This window comes from Nycticebus coucang, chromosome 15, assembly GCF_027406575.1.
Source record: "Nycticebus coucang isolate mNycCou1 chromosome 15, mNycCou1.pri, whole genome shotgun sequence".
In the NCBI taxonomy this organism is placed as follows: Eukaryota; Metazoa; Chordata; class Mammalia; order Primates; family Lorisidae; genus Nycticebus; species Nycticebus coucang.
Genome location: NC_069794.1, coordinates 93,030,313 through 93,049,038, shown reverse-complemented (window position 1 = coordinate 93,049,038; position 18,726 = coordinate 93,030,313). Strand labels below are relative to the sequence as shown.

General features: G+C 41.5%; 1 protein-coding gene across 1 annotated transcript in view; it reads right to left on the bottom strand.

The window, feature by feature from the left end:
- The window catches only part of CYSLTR2 (cysteinyl leukotriene receptor 2), a 42,514-nt gene extending 32,315 nt beyond the window's left edge, over positions 1-10,199 (bottom strand). Inside the window, exon 1 of the mRNA XM_053563626.1 lies at positions 10,002-10,199. The gene's annotated coding sequence lies outside the window, so the exon portion shown is untranslated. The remainder of the gene's footprint in view (positions 1-10,001) is intronic.
- Between the last annotated feature and the right edge of the window lie 8,527 nt (positions 10,200-18,726).

Below are 18,726 nucleotides of genomic sequence, written 5' to 3'. Positions count from 1 at the left end.
CTTTTAAGATGCCAATTTGAAAGTCTCAAAGCTTGTTAAGTTCTTCTCCTTTTGGATCCCAACAAGATAGAGCCTGACTCACTCAGAAGCTCACGGGATTCAGATTTCTGGGGTGTGTTGAAGTTCTGAGGAGCCGTCTCTGAAAGTGCTGTTTTCTCACGGGGAGAAGATCTGCATAAACGGTGGGGTGGCTTTAATAGCAGTCGCAAAAGTGTGGGTCAGGAGCTGACCTTCCCACAGCTGTTTTTGCATCTGTGGCTCAAAGGGGTAGGGCACTGGCCTCCTATGCCGGAGGTGGTGGGTTCAAACCCAGCCCTGGCCAAAAACCGCAAAAAAAAAAAAGGCAGACAACCACCCATGGGAAAACAAACCACGGGTGGGGTTAGTCTCTGCATATCCCCCACTGGCATGTGACTGATTTATTAATAGACTGGGCATTACCAGGGAGAAACTGCTCAGTGCACCTGCTAGGGCAACTGGGTGTAGTGGTTGCAGACCAATGGGGCTCTGGGACGGGCCACCAGTGGTTCGTTTTCACATGTACACTTGTCCAGCTTAAACAGATGTTCGAAAACTGCTTCTGTGGGGCCGGTTCCTGAATCTTCCCCCTTCAGTCTGTAACTGTAATAATAAATAGTTGGCTTCTTTTATAAGCAGATTTTTCTGCCCCTCTTCTCCATCTCTCCTTAGATTCCTCAGAAATCCACCCGGACTGGGGAGAGGGGCTGTTGGGGATGTTGGGATGTTGGGGATTTTGACCAGGAGTTGGTCTCTCTGATCTGCCTGCTGACTAAATCCCAGAATGGTCAGAGGAAGTTCAGAATCCCCCAAATAACTTCTGACCTTTATTATCTTCATTTCCTGTTTTAGTTCCAAAGTCCAGACATGCCATAGTGCATAATAGTAAGCTGTCTAATCAGAACATAGTAATTGGGTTGCCAACTTTTTTTTTTTAACAGGATGATTTGTCTTTATTAAAGTCGTTTACATTTTCCAATCACACTGGAAGACCAAAGATACGTCTTCTGTCTGTGCTACTCCCCATGGACAACCCTATAACATAAAGCTGATTTTGTGCTTTGGGGCTGGCTGCAGGCATCAGCTCAGTCAGACCTCCTGTGGGTTGCCAACTTTTCAGTAATTTCTCCCAGCTACTGATTTACACCCTTCAGCTTGTGTCTGCCATCTTCTTTTTCTGGAACTTTCTCTGGCTTCTGAGAGCTCATGGGAGCCACTTGCCTAAGGCTGCGGGGCCTTCTTGAAACATTGACTGTTAGGCCAGCGGGGGTGGGGCTGGCTGCGGCCTTTTTCCACTGAAAGAAGAACTATGTCCAGACCACAGGATGTGACATTGTCTACCACATGTACAGGGACAGATGGAAAAGAGACTCCTCAAGAAGATACGTATTGGCAGAGCCACAGTCAGGGCAAAGACCTGCATGGGTGAAAAACAACAGCTGGGAAAGTGTCTGTGTGGCCAGCACGTCAGACCCCGCAGGTGCCAGCACTGGACTGATGGTTTAGCAACAGCTGCCTTTTTTCTATCTTTTGTGACAAACTTTCCCCCCGTTGTCTTGATTAGTCTGTTTGCACATTGTCCATTGAAATTCACCTTTTGAGAATGTTCCTGTGCCAAAAGGTGCCTATGGATGATGGACACATTTACTAATAACGACCCCTTGAAACTGGAGAACTTTCACAACTTCATTCTTTCTTAAATTGTTTGGAGGTGACAAATGCTCCTAGAAAAACTACTTATCCCCAGAGTTGTAGCAGGGCTGGAGCCCAAAAAAAGGTTAGAGTCCAAGCACGTGAGAGGATGCCTCTGCCTCCAAGAACACAAGTACATGGCATTATCTCAAACACCCTTCTTTCTATCTCTGTTTTTGTTAAATCTCCTTTTGTTTCTTTTTCTAATAGTCTCTAAAAGCTAGCTTCTCTTTCACATCCATCCACACTAACATTCAGCCACAGCAATAAACCAACAGAAATTCAAACCAAAGAAAACATAGCTGGGGAGCTCTGAAGTCCTTGGAGATATGACTTAATTTTTGTTTGAAAGACTTATTATTATTTTAGAGATGGGGTCTTGCTATGTTGGCCAGGCTGGCCCTGAAATCCTGGGCTCAAGTGATCCTCTCTCCTGTAGCAAGGATTATAGGTACATGCCACTACACCCAGCTTGAAAACATTATTATTATAACTTTTTAAATAGCTCTTAATATTTATTTCATCTTATTATTTTTTATTTCAGCTTAAGATGAGGGTACAAATGATCAGGTTACAATGTTTGCATTTGTTAGGTAAGATCCCTATTGTAGTTGTGTCCCCCACCCAGAAGGACCCTTATATTGTGCCCATTAGGTGGGAGCACAACAATCCCCCTCCTCAAATCTTCCCCCTCCTTCCAACTTGAATTGAGTTGAGTTTTTCTCTTAAGTGGGTGTGTATTATTTCATCTGCTGGGTTCATATTAGTATTGAGTACATTGGAGAATTGCTCTTCCATTCTTGTGATGCTTTATGAAGAAGAATGTGTTTAACTCTATCACAGTTAATACAAAAGATATAAAGTCTCCTTTTTTTTTTATGTCTGAATAGTATTCCATGGGATACATACACCACAGCTTGTTAATCCATTCATGGGTTGGTGGGCACTTAGCTTCTTTTCATGTCTGTAGTGATTGTAAATTGAGCTTAGATGAACAATCTAGTGCAAACTTCCTTATGATAAAATGACTTTTTTTCTTCTGGGTAGATGCCTAGTAATGACATTAACGGATCAAATGGAAGGTCTATTTTGAGTTCTTTAAGGATTCTCCATACTCTGTCCAAAGAGGCTGTATTAGTTTGCAGTCCCACCAACAGTGTAAAAGTCTTCCCTTCTCTCCACATCTGTGCGTAGCTTTGGGACTTTGTGATGTGGGCCATTCTCACTGGGGTTAGGTGATATCTCAGGGTGGTTTTGATTTGCATTTCTCTGATGATTAGGGATGAAGGTTTTTTTCATGTGTTTGTTAGCCAGTCATCTGTCTTCCTCAGAGAAGGTTCTGTTCATGTCTCTTGCCCAGTGATAGAAGGGATTGTTTGGTCTTTTTTGTTAATTAATTAGAGTTCTCTGTAGATTCTAGTTATTAACCTTTTGGCAGATTTGTGACATGCACATATCTTTTCCCATTCTAAAAGTTGTCTATTTGCTTTAATTGTTGTGTCCTTAGCTGTGCAGAAGCTTTTCAGCTTAATTAAGTCCCATTTGTTTATTTTTGTTGTTGCAATTGCCCATGAAGTATTTTTTTATAAAATTCTTATCCCAGGCCAACATCATCAAGATTTTTTCCTACGCTTTTTTTAGGATTTTTATCATTTCATGTCTTAGATTTAGATATTTTATCCATTTTGAGTAAATTCTTGTTAAGTGATGAGAGGCAGTCTTTTTCATGTGATTATCCAGTTTTCCCATCACCATTTATTGAACAGAGATTCCTTTCACCAGTGTACGCTTTTGTTTGGTTTATTGAAGATCAGATGGTGATAAGAGACTAGTTTCATCTCTGTTTTTCTATTCTGTTCCATATGTCTATGTTTCTATTTTTGTGCCAATACCATGCTGTTTTGATTACTGTGGACTTGAAATATAACCTAAAGTCTGGTAGAGTGATGTCTTTGGCTTTGCTTTGATTACTAAGAATAGCCTTGACTATACGGGGTTTTATTCTGGTTCTAGACAAAACAATGCACATTTATTTTATTTTATTTTATTTTTTAAAGACACAAGGTATTGCTCTGCCACCCAGGCTGGACTGCAGTACTAAGATCATAGCTCACTGTAGCCTCAGCCTCCCTCATTGAAAGCACTATTTTGATGAAATGTTTTCTTCTCCCTGGTTCTCTAAACTTTCCTTAGCCTTAATTAATATAACACGAGTCTATAATGCTGATTATGAATTTAATTTTATTGAAAAATCTTAACTTTTTTTGTCCTTTTCTAATGTACTTCATCAGTGTATTAAGGACAATTGGAAGCAGTCTGTTATTAACCCGGAGTGTGACTTGAGTAAGGCACAGAACTTTTCTCATCTGAGTCTCTGATTTCCAAGTCTTCTGATTTCCAAGACAGAGGGTCAGCAAGTGTCATTCCAGAGAACTGTCCTCCTCATCCCATATATTCGTACTTACTGGTCAGTGTCAGGAACCTCCCTGTCCATAGTGAAGGTGATTGAAGGACACTAATCAGGGGCTCCACAGGAGCCCAGTTATTCAAATTAAAATTCCCTCTCTTTCCCTTCTCTCTACCCAGGCATTCCACATTCCACTATTCACTTCTCAGAGCAAGGAATGAGGTCACAGGTAGCTTTTCAACCATTTGTGTGTTTCCTGAAATGATAGAGAGGCACTGCAATATCACAGAAAACCCTGGAAGAAATCCCAACTGGATCCAGATTCTAGCTCTACCCTGGCTGACTGAGTGGCCGTCAGCAAGTAACCAACCACCTGGTGTTACTGAGTGGACCCAGGGCAGTGGCACTGCCGACAGCCTGGAGCACGGTGGCACTGTGTGCATATGGTACACATTCCTTCCGCTGTCACTCTGCTGCCACCAGCAGCACAGGGACAGTGGGTGTCCGGCCTAGAACCAAGTGGGCAGGAAGCAAAAGGGAAGCACAGGCTCCCCTCCTCTCCCAAATCATCCTGCCGTCCTGGGTCTCCTCTGCGACAGAACTGGTCTCTGGTCTCGTTACCCCAAACTCTGCCAGCTCCATCCTTCCACTGCAGGGGTTAGCTCAAGATAGAGCTAGCACAGGACCCCCGGACAATAGGCACAGCCTCCACCTGGATCCTGCCACACTTTCGCTGTTCTCAAATCAGTCTTCACACAGGGGCCAGAGCGGTCTTCCCAAAATGCGCATGTGAGCATGTCACTCTGCTGCTTACAACCCATCACCTCAGAATAAAGTTCAGGTTCAGCTTCTTCCCAGTATGGGTCTTGTTATCCAGCATCTCCTCTCCTCAGCACATTCTCAGTAAAGGGCACTCAGCTGCGTGGAAGTTACTTCTATGCCTTCAACACACTAGCCTCTCTCTTAGCTATCCGTGCTGAGTTCCCACTCACCACCTGGCTATTGTTCACCCAAACTCAGGATCTTTCTAAACATCGCTTCTCCCAGAAAAGTCTTCTCTGGTTTCCAGGAGCTGGCTGGCCACGGGCTTCCGGTCCCAGCACTTACCTCCCAGGGCAGCACTTCCTCCTGCCCATCCCTACACCAGACCATTCACCCACTGAGGTCAAGCAGCAGGTCTCACTAGTCTGCTGCTGTTCCCCAGGCCCCAGCACAGCATGGAATGCATAAATGCTCTCAGAAGCATGGCCCGTGCATGAGCTAATGAAGCTATTCTCCACCCCCCTCCTCCCTGGCCTTCTGTCTTTTGGGTGGTGGGGTGGGGAAGAATCACAATGGGCTTTTGCCATAAAAGGATGTTTATGTGTTTTCCTTGCAAACTTTCTGTCTCTGAAGTTCAAATCTAAGGTCAAATAGGAATAGAAGGTTAAAGGCAGAAGAGCAGAAGACAGCCACCAAAGGCACCCAAGTGGTGCTCTGTGCTAAACTCCGCAGGAATCAGCACTCTATTCCTCAGAGGGCAGCAAGCTGTCCCTCCACTTTGTGCCGAGTTCCCAGAAGGGATTTGTGCCTCTTATAACTGACAAAGGGAGCCACCTTCAAATCGCTCAGAGAATTTACTAGAGAACAGTTATTGTTAAGACTCAAAATAAAAAGAATTCAACTTACTTTAAAGAACCTGCAGAGCCTTCAAATACTCTTTAGACCATGGCTTTTCTGTCCTAGAGTTGTAATGAGCTAAAATACTGTCTCTCCAGTCTCACGGGAGGAAATGGGAAATAATCTTTTCTCCATGATTAAAACATTTTTGTTTCTGTAATGTACAATAGAGGTGGTAAGGATGCGCTGAATTCTTTGACATTCTCCCAGATTAATCTTTAAACTTCCAGAATAAACTGGCCACCTTCCTTCCCCTCCTCCTGCCCCCGTCCCCTCCTTCCCTGACCTCTCTTCACTCCTTCCTTCTTATTTCTCCCCAAGTCTGCTCTTCCCCCTCGTTTGAAACCTCTCCCTTGAAGGCTTCACACTAAAGATGCATAAAGCTCTGTGTCTGCCTCTGCTCTTCCTATGGACTCTTGCAATTTTGAGCCCCCACTCAACTGGCTAAATGTACCCCTCTTGACCCAGGGGATCCCAGAAATAGCCTAAAGCTGACCTGCTGGCCATGAGCAGGGAAGTCAGACACATACCACATGCCTGGTCCTGCCCCTTCCTTCTTGGCGATGTCCTTTGTGACCCATTAACAGCTCTAAGGGAAAGCCCTAACCACACCTGCAGGTCACTGATTTACTTAACAGATCATGGAAGTCTCAGTAAACATTTGGTGATGTATCTCTGATTAACATACATACCTTAAAACATCCCACACCTTTAGACAAAGCTTCATTTCTTTAACCATTTACAAATCAAAGCATCTTTAAACCCACCTGTAACCTGTAATTCCTCACTGCGAGATGTCTTGCTTTTTGGGGACAAACCAATGCACATCATGTATTGATTTATGACTTTACATGTCATTCCTGTCTCCCTATCATATGTACAACCAAGGTGAGGAACCCCATCCCAAAAGAGTACTCGCTCAAGGCTTTGTGGGTGTGACTCTCCAGGCCACAGTTGCACATATTTGGCTCAAAATAAACCTCTTTAAATTGTTTTACAGAGTTTGAGTTTTTTTGTTGTTGTTGCAGTTTTGGCCAGGGCCAGGTTCGAACCTGCCACCCTCAGTATATGGGACCCGTGCCCTGAGCCTGAGTTTAGTTCTTTGTTATTAACACAACTTTGAGATTCTTTGGGCTGGCTTGCTGTTCAGACCTGCAATTAATGTCCAGACTTCTTTGCCAAAGGAAGTCATCCCTCCAGTGGGAGAGGTTTTCCTTTAAATATCCTCAAAGATTACATTTTCTCCCAGGAGTCAATTAACTTAAACAAGTTACTAAAGTTCAACAGAAATACTGCAACTGAACTCCGCATTCATGGATGAATTCATTTATTTACACATTCCCACATATTCTCGATACATGCATTTTGCAAAGACTTCATCCTCAGGAACTCCAATAGGAGGGCTGAGACCTGCACATAAGTGATTTCAATACAAAGAAGGCAGTGGTAGGTGCCCAAGAAATAAATGAACACAGGGGTAGGGGCTTCTGACATGCGCTTCAAAGGCCTCTCTTGCAAAGCGGAGCAACTGTAGCAAAATGCTTGCTTTTCTTGGCATTATCCAGCTCTGGGACCTCATTAATCGGAGTTCACAGAATAACAGTGCAATCCCTTTGTATGAGTACATTGCTAAAATATGTCATCTTTCCTCCAAAACAAGAGTTGCCTAGTGATGGGGGTTCCTCTTATGATCCCAACTGGAAGGGGAGGCAGGGTCATAAAATGAATAAAGGCGTGTGCTTTTGAGTTAGAAAGGACCTGGGTTCATGTCTCAGCTCTGCCTTTTGGTCCCTTTTATCACTCCATTCCGCTGAACTTCAAAATTCATCTGCCAAGGGAGGACCGGAGTAGGTACTGATGAAGAAAATAGATGTGAAGTGACTAACTTCTTGAGTGGCACAGGCTGAAGTGCTCAGGGTGTCGGTCTCGGCTAACAGTCTTAGTAACAGTCTCGGCTGTGACAATGACACACAAGACTCAGAGAAGGAAACAGGAGGCTTTCTGTGGCTACATGAAAGGAATCAGGACCATTTCTTTTGGAGAAGAAAGACATGAACAATTCCCTTTAACTAACTTTACACTTTTATATAAAAGTAATGAATGTCTGGTTAAAAAAAAAGTAAGAAAGTAACATAAGCTAAAATAAACATAAATTATGAAACTTAGCACCAATCAGACACATCTCAATTTTTGTGAATATGCTTTCTTTCATCTTTCCTCAAATATACACTAATATTTTTAAACAAAAATGGATGTATACTATAATGCTGTTTTATGTCCTCCTTTTTAAAATTGCTTTGTGATGCTTACCCTTCCATACCAACTAATAAAGATCAATGTCATCATTTAACTGGTTAAGGAGTAATTCCATTATGCAGATGTAACAAAATTTGTTTAACCAATTCCTTACTATAGCCATTATTCAAGTTGTGAGGAAGGGGCCATGGGCACCAGGCTCAACCCAATTGGGCCAGTTATCGTTCCATCTTGGAAAGATCCTATGTTCTCTGGACTTCGTCTTTGCCATCTTTAAAATAAGAATTATGCCCTCCAGTGCTCAAGACTACTCTGCACATCAAATGAATTGATGTACATGAATGTGTTTCTTACATAGTAAAGTGCCATATGAATATTTATGTGCATCCAATAAAATGCTTAACAGTTATTTTCCTCCACCGAGTCAAAACAAGAATGTGATTATCATGGTATTGATCGAGTTGCGTTAAATGAAAAGGACATTCTTGAGGTAGGCATAAATGAATACAGCAAATGCTTCAAGGTGGGTTAGATGCTTTAGGTCTGTTCTCAATTTCTGATGGGAGAAATCAGACTGCAGCCCCGGCATAAACTCTGTCCACTTTCTTTATGAGAACAAAGGCCCAGAGAAGGTAAATGCCACATCTCTGATGCTGGGGGTAGGCCCCTTCCTGCCTCCAAATCCAAGTTGATCCATCTTCGCAATACTTTACAACGTGTTCGTGACCGGTCAGCTATTAAATGCCCACCTTGTGTTTGACCTTGAAGAGTTTGCTAAAGAAAGGAAGTCTGGCTGGCTTGGAAGGTACTAACAGGCTTAGTTTTGATACATTTAGAACATGCCAAAGCCCTTCACTTCTCTAACTTCTAACCAGCAAAGCACTGGAAACAAATCCTTCTCTTTAAAACATCAGTAAACTGAAACTCTGAAGTAGAAGCTCATCTCAAGAATTTATGGAGTTGAGATAGATCCTAGAAATTAGAAATTTCTGTAAGTCGTATGTTTCCCACAAATTACTCTATCATTTGCATTATTTATACAGTGATGGAAGGGAGGTTTGGGTGGCTTGTCTGAAATTGTACTTCTCTTTTTCTTGGTACATACCACTTTCAAGTATATGTCAGGGGCAAAAAAATATTCCCAATGACTAGGTTGGCTGTTTTATACTCACCGTTCATTACAACCACCTGGGAAGCTTTTGGAAACAAAACAAAACACTACAAATGACTGGCTAATCCCCCAAAGTTAAGTTTCAATTATTCTAGGGGTAATTTTTAATCTCCTCAGAATCAGGTGATTCTGGTAAAATATGCACCCAGAGTCAAGAAACTCTGATCAGGGTCCAAAGGACTTGTAAAGAGCTAACAAGCTCACAATTCACATGGTCTTTCACTCCCATTATGCCTCTGACCAAAACCACTGAAATGCATGCCTTTAACCTCCTTTTCCCCCAAACAAGAACTTGAATGGAAAAAATATAATAAAAGGAGCCTATCTCCAGAAAAACAGGAGAGCTGCTATGTGCTCCCCAATAGAGGAATTCTCCGGTAAAGTGTAGTAAATCTCTTCAATATTATGTAGCAAATTTAAATGGTTATTGTGAAGCATCTATAGCAATATGAACAAAAAGTAGGCTGTAATAAAAGCAATGGATAAACTTGTCCATAGTACGTGGACATAACTATGAAAGTAAAACAAAAATTATAAGCACACACACAGTATTTCACAGAAAATGGAATGGAAAAATTCTTCCAAAAATGTCAGTAGAGGTTATTGGGGTAGTGGATTTTGCTTTCTTCAACTTTTTGGGTACTTTCTTGGCATTTTTAAAACCTCTCACATCATGATAGAAAAAACATTGACAGTAGAACAAAATAAATTTGCTTTTTAAAAATTACACTTCTGACCACGAAGTGGTAATCAAGGCACAACTCACAGTAATGGATTAACGAAGGTGAAAATCCTTACCTCAGGCCTCTGTTTCTCAGCTGCCTGGGCTTCCGCTCCTCTCTTTCCTGTGTTTCTCCTCCAAGTAATTCGGCTTGCTCATTTAAAATAATAAGTGAAACAGCAAATTGTGTTTTGTGAACAGCGTCAGCCAGTACCCGGACAGTCACAAAGTGTCAGCAGGTCACCGGCGTTCTGCAGAAGTGGCCTGGATGATGGTGCTGGCTTCCTTCTGAGGGGGGCAGGCGCGCAGATTTCCTGTTAAGACTACCTCAAAAAGGAAGAAACTTGAAATTGCCCTGCCCTTCTAAAGACTGATTTTTAGCAGCGTCTTCCAAAAGAGATGAAGTGAACATGACGGGCTGGAGTTAGGGGTTTTGTGTGGCTTTTAGTTCTCCCAAATGGTTTCTGTTTCCATGGCAGCAGTAACAGCAACACCACCTGATAGAGCACTTTGGAGCTGCTGAGTGCACTTCCATCACCCACTCGCTTTCCAGCTCGCTTCTGCTCCGACAGAGGCCTCCTCCGTGCTGCTGGAAATGCTCTTTCAAAGGTCACCACAGCCTCCATGCCCCTCATGGGAAAGGTCCTTTCTCAGTCTTCATCTTCCTCCAGCCCGCATATGCATGGTTAAATATGCCATGTTCTTGAGTCCTTCTCATGTTCTCAGTCATGTGGAAGCTGAAAGAGTCTATCTCGTAGAAGTAGAGCCTAGAAGAGTGGTTACGAGGGGCTGGGAAGGGTTGGGGTCGGGGGGAGATAGCCAGAGGTTAGTTAACAAACACAAAATTACAGCCACATAGGAATAAGTTCTGGTATGCCATAGCACTTTAGGGTGACTATAATAAATAACAATTTATTTTTATTTTTATTTTTTGCAGTTTTTGCCCAGGGATGGGTTTAAACCCGCCACCTCTGGCATATGGGGCCGGCGCCCTACTCCTTTGAGCCACAGGTGCCGCCCATATAATAAATAACATATTTTCAAATAACTAGAAGAGTGAATATTGAATGTTCTCAACATAAAGAAATGGTAAATGTTTGAGGTGATGGAGATGCTAAATACCCTGATTTGATCATTGCACATTGTACACATGTATTGAAATGTTAATCTGGACCCCATAAATATGTATAATTATGTGTCAATTAAAAATAAAAATTTTTAAACATTAAATATTGTAAAATTGAAAAAAAGGAATAAAATACTTAGGAGTTAGCTTTGCCAGGAAGGTGAAAGATGTGTATACTGAAAACTACAAAATGTTGCCAAAAGGAACTGAGGAAGACAAAAATAAAGGGAGAGATATCCCATATTCATGGATTAGAAGACTTAATAGTGTTAAGATATCAATACTAGCCTTCTCCCCAATTCCTACAGCACCACTGAAATAAATTCTTTAAAACCTTAATATGTCTAAGTTTATCATTTAGCGGGGGAATAAAAACTGTTGTTTAATTAATGGACACAGAGTTTTAGGTTTGCAAGATGACAAGACTTCTGGAGGTGGATGATGGTGGTGACAGCACAGCACTGTGCCACTGCCCAGTACACTTAAAAACAGTTAAGTCATACATAACATAAAGTTTATGTCATGCATATTCAACTACAATTTTTAAAAATAATTCAGAAAAATTAATTAGAATTCTGAAAAAAGGAAAGAGAATGCTCAGTAACATCCTAATTTATGTTTCTGCTCTTGGTGTTCTATAATCATCTTTTTAAAGAGTAAAGCAGTTCATGTCATCCTTCTACTCAAATCCCTGCGATGGCTTCCCAACATCCTTGGAATAAAAATCTTCATCTTGGTCTACAAAGGCCTAGTGTGATCAGCCCTTCCAACAGTCAAGGACTCCCCGCTGCTATTCCTGGCCCCTGTGTCCAATACCTTCATCCCCTGCTTCCCTGGTGAAGTGCCATATCCTCAGACTCAACTTGCCTGGTCTCCCTTTCCCCCAAAGAGATTCCCCTCACACACCCTCTACCTCCTGCCCTGCTCTGTTTTGTTTTATAGTGCTGACCACTGTCACTATTTCTTGTAACAGTGTATGTTTGTTTGCAAATTGTTGAACCCCCATATTATACTTTTCTATCAACTTCTCAGACTCCTTGGGGTCCGGGGTTGAATGTGGCCATGTAGGCAAAGTTGGCAAAGCCTGCAGCTTCTCTGGTCTTCCCATTCTCCCAGTCCCTCACACACTCTCAGGAGCCCCTCGCTGAGGCAGGTGGACACACCAGCCCTTATGTCTAGTCTCCATAAAAAACAGCTGCCCTTGGCCATCTCCAGAAGGTAGGGTTACACACATTGCATGCTGAAATTCCCCTGGGGAAGAAGCCACAGGACCTGTGGACACTTGGCTGGGGCATTGTCAGATCTCTGAAGCACAGTACAGCCAGAGAAGGTAGGTGCATGCCACCTAGTCCCACAGAACCCCAGACCCTGCGGGACAGGAAGAGGATGGACAAGGACCACAGAGGGGTCCTACAAAGCGTGGCCCCAGGATGGTGGTTCCTCATGCCCAAGTCTACAAGTGGTTTTGCCTTCATGGTCCAGACCCAGGCCCCCTTTGGGGTTGCATTCCCATAGGTTGCCCTTCTGCCTCCTCCACACTCCAACCAGCTGCACTATTTGTTTCTCTCCAAAAATAAAAGGCACTATTTTGAGCTCTGAGAAAAGCACAAAATGGTAAACAATGAGAAGTTTACTTGTGTTGGATGGAAGTCACAAAATGCTCTTAAAAATAAACAAGGAAGGCTTTGTTTGTTTCACTGTTGGTTGTTTGCTGGAACTGGAACAGACCTTAACAATCCTTGAGTCCAATCCTTCATGGTGCTTGTGAGGGAACAGAGGCTCAGACCTGTGAGCAGCTCAGTCATGGCACACAGATAGTCAATGTCACACCCGCCTGGAGCCTAGGCTAGAGCTCAGAAAGCTCCCTTTCCCTGTAAACCTCAGGAAAGGAGAAACTTCTTAGGCTTTCTTTTATTTTTAAAATAAAAAATAAAAGATCTCTAAGCTCTCTATAGGCAGTGACTTCACTGAGGAGCACCCATTAGAAGCTCTTTCTTTATACAACTTAGCCAGATGCTATGAGAAATGCATTTTAGACAGATTTGCCAGGATGAAGAGTAAAGCCAACCATTTAGAGTAGAGGGAGAACATACCAGCAACTCAAAAAAGAAGATAATCATGAGGGAGCAGAGAAAGAAAACACAACATGCAATTTGTTGCTTCTGGAGACTTTGAGCAAAGCACGGCGGCACCTTCACTGTCTGTATGGCGCACAGAACTTCTCTGGGCCTCTCAAGAGCTTGCAGCAGCCTGTGAGAGATTTTGCAAGAAATCTCAAAGTCTGTTCCTGGACGACCAAGTGAGTTAGGAGAATTGGGGCAAGCTTCTTTTTTTTATTATTTATTATTTTATTTTAAATTGTTTTTTATTAAATCATAACTTTGTACATTGATGCATTTATGGGGTTCAGGGTACTGCTTGGATATGCAATGTGAAATGCTTACATGGAACTAAGTATCACATCCATCACAATTATACTCGTTTCTTAATAGTTTTGACGTGTACCATTGCATCATGCACATTAGGTGAGATCCCCCCAGATACCCCCCCTCCTCTGATATCTCCCTTCCCCTCCCCTCTCTCTCCTCTTCCCTTCTACTTTCTGGACTATAGTTATGTTTTGCCATTCGTATGAGTGTGTAGGTGGTTATATATTGATTTCATAGTAGTATTGAGTACATTGGATACTTTTTTTCCCATTCTTGAGATACTTTACTAAGAAGGATATGTTTCCACTCCATCCAGGTAAACATAAAAGATGTGAAGTCCCCCTTCTTTTTTATGGCTGCATAGTATTCCATGGTGTACATATACCACAATTTGTTAATCCATTACATGGGTGGATGGGCACTTGGGCTGTTTCCATGTCTTGGCTATTATGAATTGGGCTGCAATAAACATTCTGGTTCAAATGTCTTTGTTGTAAAATAATTGTTGATTATCTGGGTATATAACTAGTAGAGGAATTGCAGGATTGAACAGTAGGTGTATTTTTAGTTCTTTGAGTGTTCTCCAAACTTCTTTCCAAAAAGGTCGTATTAGCTTGCATTCCCACCAGCAGTGTAGAAGCATTCCCTTCTCTCCACATCCATGCCAACATCTGTAGTTTTGGGATTTTGTGATATGGGCTGATCTTACTGGAGTTAGGTGATATCTCAAAGTGGTTTTGATTTGCATTTCTCTGACAATTAAGGATGATGGGCATTTTTTCATGTGATTGTAGGCCATGCGCCTGTCTTCATCACAGAAATTTCTGTTCAAGTCTCTTGCCCACATAGAAATAGGGTTATTTATTCTTTTCTTGTTGATTAGTTTAAGTTCTCCATAGATTCTAATTATTAGACCTTTGTCAGAAGCATAACCTGCAAAAATCTTCTCCCATTCTGAAGGTTGTCTGTTTGCTTTACTTACTGTGCTCTTGGCTGTGCAAAAGCTTTTCGGTGTGATCAGATCCCAGTAAGGTATTTTTGGTGTTGCTTCAATTGCCCAGGGGGTCCTCCTCATAAAATATTCTCCCAGGCTGATTTCTTCAAGTGTTTTCCCTGCACTTGCTTCTAGTATTTGTATAGTTTCATGTCTTACATTTAAATCTTTTATCCAGTGAGAATCAATTTTTGTTAATGGTGAAAGGTGGGGGTCCAATATGATCTTAGCAAATAGAATTCAACAACACATCAAAAAAATTATACACCATGATCAAGCTGGTTTTATTCTAGGGTTACAGGGTTGGTTTAATATATGCAAATCTATAAATATAATACATCACATCAATAAAATAAACAAAGACCATATGATTCTCTCAATTGATGCAGAAAAAGCCTTTGATAATATCCAGCATCCTTTCATGATCAGAAGTCTTAAGAAAATAGGCATAGAAGGGATATTTCTTAAACTAACAGAGGCCATTGACAGTAAACCCACAGCCAATATCATTTCGAATGGTGTAAAATTGAAAGTATTTCCACTAAGATCAGGAATGGGGCCAGCTTCTTGCTGATTACATGATTGTACTAACCACAGAGCCATTTACTTAGACTTTTAGAGAGGTAAGCTTGAATCTGGAGGGTATGTTCTCGTAAACATACCCTCGTATGTTCTCGTAAACCTGTGGTTTCTTAAAAGATCAGAAACACTGTTAAATTTCTAGAGCATCAGACAGTAGCCTGTTTTCATAACATAAGATCAAAAGGAAGAAGTCAACGTGAGTCACATTTCTATTTAGGTCATTCAGAAAGGGGGAAGAATAGAAGTGAAACTTGAAAAGTCATGGAATTTAGAAAGCAGCAAATTTGAGGTGCAGGAAGGACTGTTCTGTGATAAAACAGAGAAGAGAATGAACTAAAGTAGTGGGGTGAAGAGTGGCACCAAAGATACACCCACACCCTAACCCTGGATTCTGTAGATATCACCTGATATGGCAAAAGCTGTGATTAAGGATCTTGAGGGGAGGAGCTTATTTGGTATTATCCAGATGAGCCCCAACTGCTATCACATGTATCTTTGTAAGAGAGAGAAAGGACAGCCCAAGACCCAGGCAGAGGAGGAGGCCATGTGAAATGTGATGTGGCCACAGGCTAAGGAAAACCCAGAGCACTGGAACTGGGAAAGGCAATGGAAGTTCCACCAGACTGGAGTCTTTGGGAGGAGTGTGGCCGTGCTGACACCTCGATTTTGGACTTTTGCTCTGCAAAACTGTGTACAAATGAATTTCTTTTGCTTTAATTTAAGCCACTGAGTTCACAGTTATTGTTATAGCATCCACAGGCTATACATGGATTCATACACATCTACCTTCTCCAACCATGGGACCTAAAAATTCGGGGAGAAAGTGATACACTTGCTGTAAGACATTCAATAGGTTTAACTGATTCACATTGAGCTTGCATCCTTTCATTTTAGTTTGTTTTAATTTTCAATCTTTCATATTTAATTCTCCCTTAAAAAAGAACAACTTAGCTTCCTAAGCAGACAGCTTTCTGGAGAGGTGTTGAGGCTGGGATGAGTGTTGAAAGCCCCTCTAGTCCAATCAGATTGGGAAGAGGCATGTAGAAAATGGTGCCATGTGTAGGTCACAGGATACCCCCCCCCCACACACACACACTTAGCTCTTTGTAAAGTGGAGTTTTTTTTTTTTTTATTGTTGGGGATTCATTGAGGGTACAATAAGCCAGGTTACACTGATTGCAATTGTTAGGTAAAGTCCCTCTTGCAATCATGTCTTGCCCCCATAAAGTGTGACACACACCAAGGCCCCACCCCCGTCCCTCCTTCCCTCTTTCTGCTTCCCCCCCATAACCATAATTGTCATTAATTGTCCTCATATCAAAATTGAGTACATAGGATTCATGCTTCTCCATTCTTGTGATGCTTTACTAAGAATAATGTCTTCCACGTCCATCCAGGTTAATACGAAGGATGTAAAGTCTCCATTTTTTTTAATGGCTGAATAGTATTCCATGGTATACATATACCACAGCTTGTTAATCCATTCCTGGGTTGGTGGGCATTTAGGCTGTTTCCACATTTTGGCGATTGTAAATTGAGCTGCAATAAACAGTCTAGTACAAGTGTCCTTATGATAAAAGGATTTCTTTCCTTCTGGGTAGATGCCCAGTAATGGGATTGCAGGATCAAATGGGAGGTCTAGCTTGAGTGCTTTGAGGTTTCTCCATACTTCCTTCCAGAAAGTTGTACTAGTTTGCAGTCCCACCAGCAGTGTAAAAGTGTTCCCTTTTCTCCACATCCACGCCAGCATCAGCAGTTTTGAGATTTTGTGATGTGGGCCATTCTCACTGGGGTTAGATGACATCTCAGGGTTGTTTTGATTTGCATTTCTCTAATATATAGAGATGATGAACATTTTTTCATGTGTTTGTTAGCCATTCGTCTGTCGTCTTTAGAGAAAGTTCTATTCATGTCTCTTGCCCATTGATATATGGGATTGTTGGCTTTTTTCATGTGGATTAATTTGAGTTCTCTATAGATCCTAGTTATCAAGCTTTTGTCTGATTGAAAATATGCAAATATCCTTTCCCATTGTGTAGGTTGTCTCTTTGCTTTGGTTATTGTCTCCTTAGCTGTACAGAAGCTTTTCAGTTTAATGAAGTCCCATTTGTTTATTTTTGTTGTTGTTGCAATTGCCATGGCAGTCTTCTTCATGAAGTCTTTCCCCAGGCCAATATCTTCCAGTGTTTTTCCTATGCTTTCTTGGAGGATTTTTATTGTTTCATGCCTTAAATTTAAGTCCTTTATCCATCTTGAATCAATTTTTGTGAGTGGGGAAAGGTGTGGGTCCAGTTTCAGTCTTTTACATGTAGACATCCAGTTCTCCCAACACCATTTATTGAATAGGGAGTCTTTCCCCCAAGGTATGTTCTTGTTTGGTTTATCAAAGATTAGGTGGTTGTAAAATGTTAGTTTCATTTCTTGGTTTTCAATTCGATTCCAAGTGTCTATGTCTCTGTTTTTGTGCCAGTACCACACTGCCTTGAGCACTATGGCTTTGTAGTACAGACTAAAATCTGGTTTGCTGATGCCCACAGCTTTATTTTTGTTACAGAGAACTGCCTTAGCTATACGGGGTTTTTTCTGGTTCCATACAAAATGCAGAATCATTTTTTCCAAATCTTGAAAGTACGATGTTGGTATTTTGATAGGAATGGCATTGAATAGGTAGATTGCTTTGGGAAGTATAGACATTTTAGCAATGTTGATTCTTCCCATCCATGAGCATGGTATGTTCTTCCATTTGTTAATATCCTCTGCTATTTCCCTTCTGAGGATTTCATAGTTTTCTTTATAGAGGTCCTTCACCTCCTTTGTTAGGTATACTCCTAGGTATTTCATTTTCTTTGAGCCACAGGCACCACCCGGTATTTCATTTTCTTTGAAACTATGGTGAAGGGAGTTGTGTCCTTAATTAGCTTCTCATCTTGACTGTTATTGGTGTATACAAAGGCTACTGACTTGTGGACATTGATTTTATATCCTGAAACATTAGTGTATTTTTTGATGACGTCTAGGAGTCTTGTGGTCGAGTCTTGGGGTTCTCTAAGTATAAGATCATGTCGTCAGCAAAGAGGGAGAGTTTGACCTCCTCTGCTCCCATTTGGATTCCCTTTATTTCCTTGTCTTGCCGAATTGTATTGGCTAGAACTTCTAGCACTACATTGAATAGTAAAGGTGACAGAGGACAACCTTGTCTGGTTCCATTTCTAAGAGGAAAAGCTTTCAGTTTTACTCCATTCAGTAAAATATTGGCTGTGGGTTTGTCATAGATAGCTTCAATCAGTTTTAGAAATGTGGCAGCTATGCCTATACTCTTCAGTGTTCTAATTAGAAAAGGATGTGGGATTTTATCAAATGCTTTTTCTGCATCTATTGAGAGGATCATGTGATCTTTATTTTTGCCTCTGTTAATATGGTGGATAACGTTTATAGACTTGTGTATGTTGAACCAGCCTTGCATCCCTGGGATGAAGCCTACTTGATCATGATGAATGACTTTTTTGATGATAAGCTGTAATCTATTGGCTAGGATTTTGTTGAGAATTTTTGCGTCTATATTCATGAGTGAGATTGGTCTGAAATTCTCCCTTTTGTTTGGGTCCTGGTTTTGGTATCAGGGTGATGTTTGCTTCATAGAATGTGTTGGGGAAGATTCCTTCTTCCTCAAT